Raw genomic sequence first — 10,539 nt, forward strand, 5'->3', positions numbered from 1 at the left:
CACCCAGGCTGGAGTGCAGTGGTATGATATTGGCTTGCTGCAACTTCCACCTCCCAGGCTCAAGTGATCTTCCCACCTCAGCCTACTGAGTAGCTGGGACCACAGCCATGCATCACCATCCCTGCTTAATTTTTTTTGTATTTTTTTGGTAGAGACTGGGTTTTGCCATGTTGCCCAGGCTGTGTCAGTATTTTTTGTTTTAGCCATTCTAATGGTTTGAGTGATATTTCATGGTGGTTTTAATTTGCATTTCTCTAATGACTGAACAATGTTGAAGAAGTATTCATATGCTTATTTGCCACCACTTCAAAAACTGAATATTTTTCTTTATAGTAGTCATCCTTATGGGTATGAAGAGATATTTCGTTGTGGTTTTGATTTGCATATCCCTGATTAGTGATGTTGAGCACTTTTTCACATGTTTATTGGCTGTTGGTATGTCTTTGGAGAATTGTCTATTGAAGTCCTTTTCCCATTCGTTAACCAGATTATGTTGGTTTTTTTGTTATTGAGTGGTCAGAGTTCCTTTATATTCTGGATATTAACCCCTTATTAGATATGTGGTTGCAGATATGTTCTCCCTTTCTGTGTGTTGTTCCTTTTACTCTGTCATTTGGTTCCTGTGTTGTGCAGACATTTTCAAGTGTGATGGAATTAATGTATTTGTCTGACTTTGCTTTTGTTGCCTGTGCTTTTGGTGTCATATCCTAGAAGTCCTTACAAAATCCAGTGTCGGGAAGCTTTTCCCCTAAGTTTTCTTCTAGGAGTTTTCTAGTTTCAAGCCCATACATTTAGGTCTTTAATCTAATGTTAGCTCTTTCTTAATGGGTTCTTTGTATTTTGGGCAGGGAATAAGTCTTTCTTTAATGTAACTGTGGCAGGAATTTACTATATATAACTTTTTTTTTCTTCTTCCTTTCTCCCCTCTTTCCCTCCCTCCTTCCCTCCCTCCTTCATTCCCTTCTTCCCTCTTACGGCTTGAAGATAATGGAATCACTCACTTTTTGATCATAATTGGTAAGATTTTAGTTAGTAGAATGATGATTCATTTTCAACAGCACTTTGTTGTTTGTTCATTGGTTAGCAGGAAGAAGATGAGCCTGAAGTCTGAACGTGGAGGAATTCACGTGGATCCTGTGCAAGAAAGGATGTGGTTACTACGGCAACCCAGCCTGGCAGGGTTTCTGCTCCAAGTACTGGAGGGAAGAGTAGCACAAAGCCAGGCCGAAGGAGATGCAGGAGGACTGGGAGCTGGCGGAGCGGTAAAAGAATTTAACTAGGAGGGGTTGAACAGTGACATGACTGGATACATAGTTCTGTCACCGTCCAAATACATTTTTCTCTTCTGCATTGAGCTATCAGCACGTCAGTTTAATATTAAGGAAAAGGATGTTTTCTCCTCTTCTTCTCAGTCAGCCTTTAATGAACAGCTTTCAGTAGTTTCTTCATTTTGTGTATGTCTTAACTTCTGATTATTTTCTTTGGGTTGTATTAGTCTTAGTTCTCAAATTTAGACAGTAAGCTCCTTGGAGTGGAAGAATGGAGATAGGCATTTCTGTTTCTTACTGCTTTTAATTGTGACCCTGCTAAATCACTTGAAAAGTTTGTAAAAGCAGTGACTGCTGGACCTTACCCTCAGAGTCTCTGATTTTAGTAGCTTGGGAGTAAGACTAGAGAATTTGCATTTCTAACAAGTTGCCTGGTGATGCTGCTGCTCCTGCTGTCTGGGGAATCACACTTGGAGAACCACTGTCTTATAGATAGTGCTTGAGTTTTATGTTTGTTTGTTTGTTTTGAGACAGGGTCTTGCTCTGTCATCCCTGCTGGAGTACAGTAGTGCAGTCTTGACTCACTGCAACCTCTGCTTCCGGGTCTCAAGTGATCCTTCTACTTCAGCCTCCCAAGTAGCTAGGACTACAGGAGCATGACACCATGCCCAGCTAATTTTTGTATATTATGTAGAGACAGGGTTTCACCATGTTGCCCAGGCTGGTCTCAAATTCCTGAGCTCAAGTGATCCAGCAGGGCACATTGGCCTCCCTGCATGCTGGGATTACAGGCGTGAGCCACCACACCCGGCCTGTGTTTGGTAATTATTACAGATGGTTCACATGCAGCTAATCCAAAGCCAAATTTATTGCTTTTATTCATTATTCTCCCCATTCTGAACATTTTCCTCCTAATCCTTCTCTTGAGTCAATTTAATGGCATCACTATTTACCAAGCTAGCTAAAAAATCTTGTTTTCATTTTTTATTTCTGTTTTATCTCCCTTGCTACCTACAACTTGACCAAGTTCTATTTCTTCCAACTCAGAAAAGTCTTTTGAATTTTACCTTTTCTACTATTTTCTAGGCACTTATTTTCTTTTACTTAAACCTTTGTAATATACTCTTACTTCTTGTCCCTGTCTCTAGTTTCTCTACCCTTCAAGTTGTTCACGCAGCTACCTGCATGATCTTTCTAAAGCACAGCTCTGACCATGATAACTTTTTGGATATACAGTCTGTTGTCCCCACCACATGATGAAATCCAGAATAGTGGTCTTAGCAGTCAAGATTCCTTACCCTCTGGTGCCTTCCTCTGTATCCAGTATCACTCTTCATCACACACCCAGTGCTCTGGCTACATTCAGCTTGTTGTGAAGCAAACCATGGGCTTGCACATTTGTAGTTCCTTCTTCCTGGAATGCCCTTTCACTTAGAATACTATTCGGCCTTATTAGTCAGGTGTGGTGGTGTGTGCCTGTAGTCTCAATAACTTGGAAGGCTGAGGGAGGAGAATTGCTTGAACTTGGGAGGCAGAGGTTGTAGTGACCCGAGATCGTACCATTGCACCCCAGCCTGGGCGATGGAGTAACACTCTGTCTCAATAAAAAACAAACAAAAAAGGATCCTATGTATCCTTTAAGACCCAGCCCAAACATCACTGTGGTAAGGCCCCATCAGACTCCTCCAGCAGACTGAGTTGTTCTTTCCTGTGTTCTCACAGCACTCAATTTTTACTCTCTAATGTAGCAGCTGTCCCACTATGTAGCAGTTTACTTACCTTTTTCTCTGTTCCAGCCTTGAGCTTGTTAGGGAAAAGGACTAGACTTGATTTCTTTCATGTAGCCCTAGAGCAGTTGCTGAATGAGCATGAGAAGATCCCATTTGAAATCTGTAGCGCATGAAGAGCAGTCCATCCTGTAGCTATGTGAGACCTCAGGCTGATTTGGTATATTTAGTCTCTAGTTCTAAAATCTTTAGATACTCCTGGATTAATGGAGTAATAACCTTCAGATAAAGAGAAACCGTGGAGAATATCTAGATCATTCTAATCCTTTCTTGAATTGCAGACTCCAGCGGGAGGAAGAAGAGGCCTTTGCCAGCAGTCAGAGCAGCCAAGGGGCCCAATCCCTCACATTCTCCAAGTTTGAAGAAAAGAAAACCAATGAGAAGACCCGCAAGGTTACCACAGTGAAGAAATTCTTCAGTGCGTCTTCCAGGGTCGGATCAAAGAAGGGTAATGTTCTGATACTCTTTTTTTCTTCTCTGCCTGAGTAAGACACAGAGTAGATCCACAATGCTCACAGGCTCAGCTTTGTAATTTCTGTCAACTTTTTGAGAACATCAGCTCAGATCTGAGACTGAAATTGGGTTTGAGGGTCAGACAATATATGAAACCAGTACTCTCTTTGGTTGAAAGACACTGTGTTTTAGAGAAATGTGTTTATAGGAGGAATAAAGAAAATTGAAATAGGTAGTTTTATTTATGAAATTCATCCCCATCCAAATGACTTTATCTCTTTGGATGTTTTATTTTTTTGTGTCTTTATTTGTGGATCCTGGTTTGTTCTGTGGTGTAATACCATCACTGTTCACAGCTTGTCAGAAATGGTGATTTCTAGGCTTGAAAGTCATCTGAGAGAGATTTTCTGCTCAAGAGCTTATTTGAGAGACAACTTGTGTCTTGAGAAAGTGTATTGAGAGAATATAGGAAAAGGCCCACGTTGGGCTCCTGGGGGGATGAGAGTGAGCCATAGTAGCTATTTTCCAGTGCATGGATTTGTATGTAGGTGATCATATTCCCCGTGCTTCTTAAAATGCCATGTAACCAGCAAGAGGATTGTCACAGTTGTTCTACGATTGAGCATCCTAGCCAGTTGAAGTGGCCCAACATGAAGCAGGAAAGGATCTTTGTTGTTAGGCCTCGGTCTCTGAAAATGTATGTTGTTACTCAGAGTTATGCAGTCAATGTGAAATAATGAGGGAGACTGGGAACCACCACTGATGCTGTCAGAAGACCTGTTCTCTGGGAGCCCCCTCACTTGCTCCCCAGTTCCTACCCCGGGGTAATTGTAATGAGGTCTTCTCCCTTGGAGGCAACAGAATGAATAATAAGACAGTGTTACCCCTTAAGATCCTTGCCGGTCTTCTAGGTTTTGTGACTTTTAGTGTTTCCTTTTGTTTTATTATAAGGAAATATTGCATAGAACCAAAAACACACTTCTCTGTAAGACATGGATGGGATACCAGGTGCAGTGGCTCACACTTATATAATCTCAGCGCTTTGGGAGGTCACTTGGGAGGCCATGACGGATGGATCACCTGAGCTTGGGAGTTTGAGACCAGCCCGGGCAACGTGGTGAAACCCTGTCTCTAGAAAAAATACAAAAATGAGTTGTTTCTTGGTTGGCTGCCAGTTGTAGCAATTTTGTCTCTACTATAAAGGGGAAAAAAATTAGTACCTGCCAGAGATTAAATAAGACTGTATTGAGCTCATGATTTATTTATTAGGAGGTGGGATAGCCAGGTAGTTAGTAAGGTGACTTTGGAGTCACTCCTGGTTTGAGTCCTAGCTTTGTCATTTACCAGCTTTGTGACCCTGGGTGGACTAACGACTCCAAGTCTTGTCCACAGTGAGGGATAGTAATACCTACCAGAGGCATGTGATGAGGATTCAATGAGTTAATGCACGTAAAGAGCTTAACACAGTGCCCAACACACACAGTAGATCTCCAGTAAGGGTTAGCTTTTTTAAAATGCAAGTTATTCTTCTGATAGAACAATCTTGCAGGGAGCGCAAGGCCTTTAAAACCCTGTCTCCACTAAAAATACAAAAAAAATTTAGCCGGTTGTGGTGGCGAGCACCTGTAGTCCTAGCTACTTGGGAGGGTGAGGTAGGAGAATGGCATGAACCTGGGAGGTGGAGCTTGCGGTGAGCCAGGATCGCATCACTGTACTCCAAAGTGAGACTCTGTCTCAAAAAAAAAAAAAATCCTTCATTCCTATTTAGCTTAAAGTCTGTTTCCTGATGGTATGTAGTGAAATGATAAGTATTTATGATAACAGATAAAATGGTAAGAAAATTATAAAATTATCAGCTCTAATAGCCTGATTTTGCAGATGACATAAAGGTTAACTAATTTACCCAAGGTTGCACAGTGAGTTTGTGTATGAGAACTGGGGTCTCCTAACTCCTGGGTCAATATTTTTCCATTATATTCCTTTATTCAATGTGTATACTTCAGAAACCTAGGTTATTTAATATATATAATCAATAGTAAATATATATATATAATTAAGTTTCTGTTACTTAAATACGTAATTGTCATTTATATTCGCTGACTCTCCTTGGTGGTTTTAAAAACCTGTGTCTCAAAAGTCTCTGTACAGTGTGCTTTATACTATGGAAAGGAGATTTACAATTTAGTGCTGAGGCTGTGCTTTAAAAAGAAACAATTCTGGAGCTGGGTGCCGTGGCTTGTACCTACCTATAATCCCAGCTACTTGGAAGACTAAGGTAGGAGGATTACATGAGCCCAGGAGTTAGTGGCTGTAGTGAGCTGTGATTGTGCCACTGTATTCCAGCCTGGGCAGCAGAGTGAGACACCATCTCTAAAAAAATTAATTAATTTAGAAAAGAAACAATCCAGGTGACTTTTATTTTAAAAATATGTATGCAGAATGGTTTTTACATTTGTTCTTGTCTCTCCCCGCCCCCCGTCTTTTTGATGGTAGTTTTGTACTTTCGATTTTTTGTTCTTTAGTTGCTTTTTGTCTGTAGAAAGCTTCTGGGGATAAAGACCTTAAAGTATTTAAAAATCCATGTTAGAAAAGAAGATTCCATTGTATCTTTGTTTCACAGATCACTTAATGTAACTTAGCCAGGTAAATTTTACATTTCACACTGATTACTTCTTTGGCCATTGTGTGTGGATAAGGTTAGCCTAAGTGCAGTTTTAATGTATTGGGTCTAGACTAGAAACAGACTTTTTGTGTTCCGTATTCTTTATCTTCTTTAGTCTATGATGTCCTTGCTCTCGGTATTTTACTCGTTTCTGTTAGCAGCATAAAGGAAAGCTTTTACGCCATACATAGGAGCTTAGAAGCAGGCAAAATACAAATAACCTTCTAAGGAATTTGAAGAATATTTTCACATTCTTGTAGAGTTGGATATGCCTTCAGAGAAAGTACATGGAATATCTTGACTGTAAAGACTCAGTTAAAGTGTTTTAGTCTCCACAGTCAGGGTGAGTGAGCTGTATAGAGGAAGTCATAGTGGTTGTCCAAGCTGAGAGACTTGCTTATACATTCCAAAGTGCCCTCTTCTTTCAGAACTCCTATAATCTTGTTATCCCAAGTATCATCTTGTGTACCTCTTTCATGAACGGATCTGAAGACAGTGATCCTACAAAGCATATCTTTTCTTTTTTAGAGTTAAAATACCAGTACCACCCAGACCTTAGATTCATTAAAGTGAACTAGGGCTTCTTGGAGAAATGACTGATTCTGGGGCTGGGGCAGGGAAAAAAGGGCCCCTTCAATATTTTGGGGACATATCAGAAGATCCAGAAGCCAGCTTGGAGGGATTTCCACTGGTCAAGTGTGGGATAAATTTGAGTGTCAAAATAAATAAGGACAATAAGGCCGGGCACGGCGGCTCACGCCTGTAATCCCAGCACTTTGGGAGGCCGAGGCGGGCAGATCACCTAAGGTCGGGAGTTTAAGACCCGCCTGGTCAACATGGCGCAACCCTGTCTCTACTAAAAATACCAAATAAGTCAGGTGTGGAAGTGCGTGCCTGTAATCCCAGCTACTTGGGAGGCGGAGTTGGGAGAATTGCTTGAACCTGGGAGAGGCGGAGGTTGCATGAAGCGAGGCTCCCTCTTAAAAACAAAATAAAGTGAAGAAATCAATAAATAAGGACAATAAATAGAGTGTAACTGATTAAACAAAATCATAATCCATGTGTTAATTTAACTAGTAAAATAGAGAAATACGGCTGGCGCAGGGGCTCACGCCTGTAATCCCAGCGCTTTGGGAGGCCAAGGCGGGCGGATCACCTTAGGTTGGGAGTTCGAGACCAACCTGACCAACATGGAGAAACCCCATCTCTACTAAAAAAATACAAAATTAGCTGGGCATGGTGGTGCATGCCTGTAATCCCAGCTACTTGGGAGGCTGAGGCAGGAGACTCGCTTGAACCCAGGAGGCAGAGGTTGCGGTGAGCTGAGATCATGCCATTGCATTCCAGCCTGGGCAACAAGAGCGAGACTTCATGTCAAAAAAAAAAGTTGTAGTCATGTTAGTAGTAAAAATTGATTCAAGTAAAGTTTATCTGGGTGCTAAATCTGGGATGAGGGGAGGGAGTTTCCCAGGGAACAAGTTATGAACATGATCTCAAATTAACTGCCTATGAATTATTTATTTACTTACTTATTTATTTTTCTTTTTTTCCTTTTTTTGTGGAGACAGGAGATGGGTCTCGCTTTGTTGCCTAGGCTGGTCTTGAACTCCTGACCTCAAGTGATCCCACCACTGCAGCCTCCAAGTGCTGGGAGTACAGGCATGAGTTACTATGCCCAACCAGATTATTTATTAATTATAAATGGAGAAATGATAGCTATAAAATGGTGATGTAGGAGGCAAGGATAGATGTCATGTGCTTCCAGACACGACACTTTGAGAACACAACATCATTTATGAAATATCTAAGCCGAAAATTTTTAACAACCTGAATCCCATCATGAGGAAACAACTGGGAAACCCAATCTAATGGCATTCAACAAGATACCTGGCCTGTGTTCTTCAAAAATGTCATGCGAGAGAAACAAAGGCTGGGAACATTGTGAACAGTTGAGAAAATTGGAATATGGATTTTCTTTTTCTTTTTTTTTTTTTTTGAGACGGAGTCTCGCTCTGTCGCCCGGGCTGGAGTGCAGTGGCCGGATCTCAGCTCACTGCAAGCTCCGCCTCCTGGGTTTACGCCATTCTCCTGCCTCAGCCTCCCGAGTAGCTGGGACTACAGGCGCCCGCCACTTCGCCCGGCTAGTTTTTTGTATTTTTTTAGTAGAGACGGGGTTTCACTGTGTTAGCCAGGATGGTCTCGATCTCCTGACCTCGTGATCCACCCGTCTCGGCCTCCCAAAGTGCTGGGATTACAGGCTTGAGCCACCGCGCCCAGCCAATGGATTTTCAATTGAGTAAAAGTATTGTATCAATGTAAATTTTCCTGAATTTGGTAACTATCCTGTAAGGTACATAAAACAATGGCTTAATCCGTTTGCATTACTACAAAGTAACACCTGAGACTGGGTCACTTACAAAGGAAAGAGGTTCATTTGGCTCACTGTTCTGCAGGCTGTAGAAGAAGCATGGAGACAAGCCAGGTGCAGTAGCTCACGCCTGTAATCCCAGCACTTTCAGAGGCCGAGATGGGCAGATCACTTGAGGCCAGAAGTTCGAGACCAGCCTGGCCAACACAGCGAAACCTGTCTCTACTGAAAATACAAAAATTGGCCAGGCACGGTGGCTTGTGCCTGTAATCCCAGCTACTCGGGAGGCTGAGGCAGGAGTATCACTTGAACCTGGAAGGCAGCGTTGCAGCGAGCTGAGATTGTACCAGTGTACTCCTGCTGGGCCAGCAGAGTGTGACACTCCTTCTTTAAAAAAAAAAAAAAAAAAGGGAGGGAGAGAGATTGGGCAATGGAAGGCTTGGCCAAAATCATGGTCTACTTGCTATACCTGAAACATAAGCTTTGTTTCTGTATTAAAAACATAAGGTGAAGCTGGGTCCACTGGCTCATGCTTGTAATCCCAGTGTTCTGGAGACTGAAATGAGGCAGGAGGATTGCTTGATCCCAAGAGTCGAAGAGCAGCCCGGGCAACATAGTGAGATCCCATCTCTTAAAAAAAAAAAATCAACCGAGCTAGTGCCTGTAGCCCTATCTACTGTGGAGGCTGAGGTGGGAGGATCATTTCAGTCTGGGAGGTTGAGGCAGCAGTGAACTGTGATTGTGCCACCGTACTCCAGCCTGGGTGACAGAGTGAGACCCTGATTAAAACAAACAAACAAACAAAAAACAAACACAAGGTGACTTTTAAGTTGAAGAGCAAGCTGCACTTGGCATTTGAGCCCTAGCCAGAACTATAAACTGTAATGTGGGTGAGGTTGTTGTTTTCCATATTTCCTTCTTCTTCACTTCTTTCATCTTACACACTGAATCCCTATCGGCTGTTCAGACATAACTCACGTCCTCCGTGTGTATCGAACACCTGAACTGTCTCTGACTTTCCACTCTCTAATCCAAACTTCTGGCCTCTTAGTAGGGGTTGATTTTTAGAAAACTTAGAGAAAAACAACCAAGTGTTGATTTTAGTAACTTCTATGATCATAACTAGCTAGTAGAATTGTCATTTATATTTTAAAAGGGGATTTTTTTTTTAAAGCAAATTGTCTCTTTGGATAAGTATATGTGGGAGGGAAGCATGTTGTAAGCAAAACAATAAAGGAAATGAGTAGGGTTTCCTGTCTTTGGCCTACAGACCTCCAGAGTCAGAGGGATTGGTGTTCTTCTGAAGAGTCTTCAGTCCTCTCTTTGGCTTACTGAGGTAGTTGTAGCATGGTCAGCAGCTCAGGCTTTGGATTTAAGCGCACAGACCTGGGTTCCAATTCTTGTCTTTATTATGTAAGTGACTGCAACATTATTTAAGTTACTTAACATATTCAGACCTCAGCTTCCTCATTTGTAAATATCATAAGTGTATAACCTGATAGACTTGTGAGGATTATACAAAATAGCATTGTAAAAGTACTTAGTGCATAATAGGCATTATCTGTGTGTAAGTTACTACCATTATTATTTTGTCGGATGGAATATGTATTATGTTTTTATTGGGTTGAGTGTTCTACCAGAGCCAGATAGGTCAAGTTGGTTGGCAGCATCATTTAAGTTTTCTGTCTTTACTGACGTTTTAAAAATCACCTCTCTGTCAATTACTAAGTGAGGAATACTGAAATCTCCAAATATCATTGTGAATTTGTTTCTCCTTTTAGTTCTGTCAAATTTTGTTTTATGTGTTTTGAAGCAGTGTTATTAGTATATACATATTTAGGATTGCTGTGTCTTCTTGAAGAATTAACCCCTTTTTTATGATGAGATACCCCTCTCTGTTCTTGGTAATATGGTCCATGTTCTTAAGTTTACTTTGTCTAACATTGATATAACCACCTAAGCTCTTTTTCATTGTTTCAGAGTATCCTCTTCCTTTCATTA

The 10,539-nt window shown here is 41.5% G+C and overlaps 1 pseudogene across 1 annotated transcript in view; it reads left to right on the top strand.

Moving 5' to 3' along the window:
* The first annotated feature begins 445 nt into the window (after positions 1 to 445).
* The window catches only part of LOC105518945, a 30,853-nt pseudogene continuing 20,759 nt past the window's right edge, over positions 446 to 10,539 (top strand). Inside the window, exons 1-2 of the transcript XR_001002900.1 lie at positions 446 to 1,262; positions 3,337 to 3,503. The product of XR_001002900.1 is annotated as a rab5 GDP/GTP exchange factor-like (transcript). The remainder of the gene's footprint in view (positions 1,263 to 3,336; positions 3,504 to 10,539) is intronic.

This window comes from Colobus angolensis, unplaced genomic scaffold (assembly GCF_000951035.1).
Source record: "Colobus angolensis palliatus isolate OR3802 unplaced genomic scaffold, Cang.pa_1.0 Scaffold333, whole genome shotgun sequence".
Taxonomy (NCBI): domain Eukaryota; kingdom Metazoa; phylum Chordata; class Mammalia; order Primates; family Cercopithecidae; genus Colobus; species Colobus angolensis.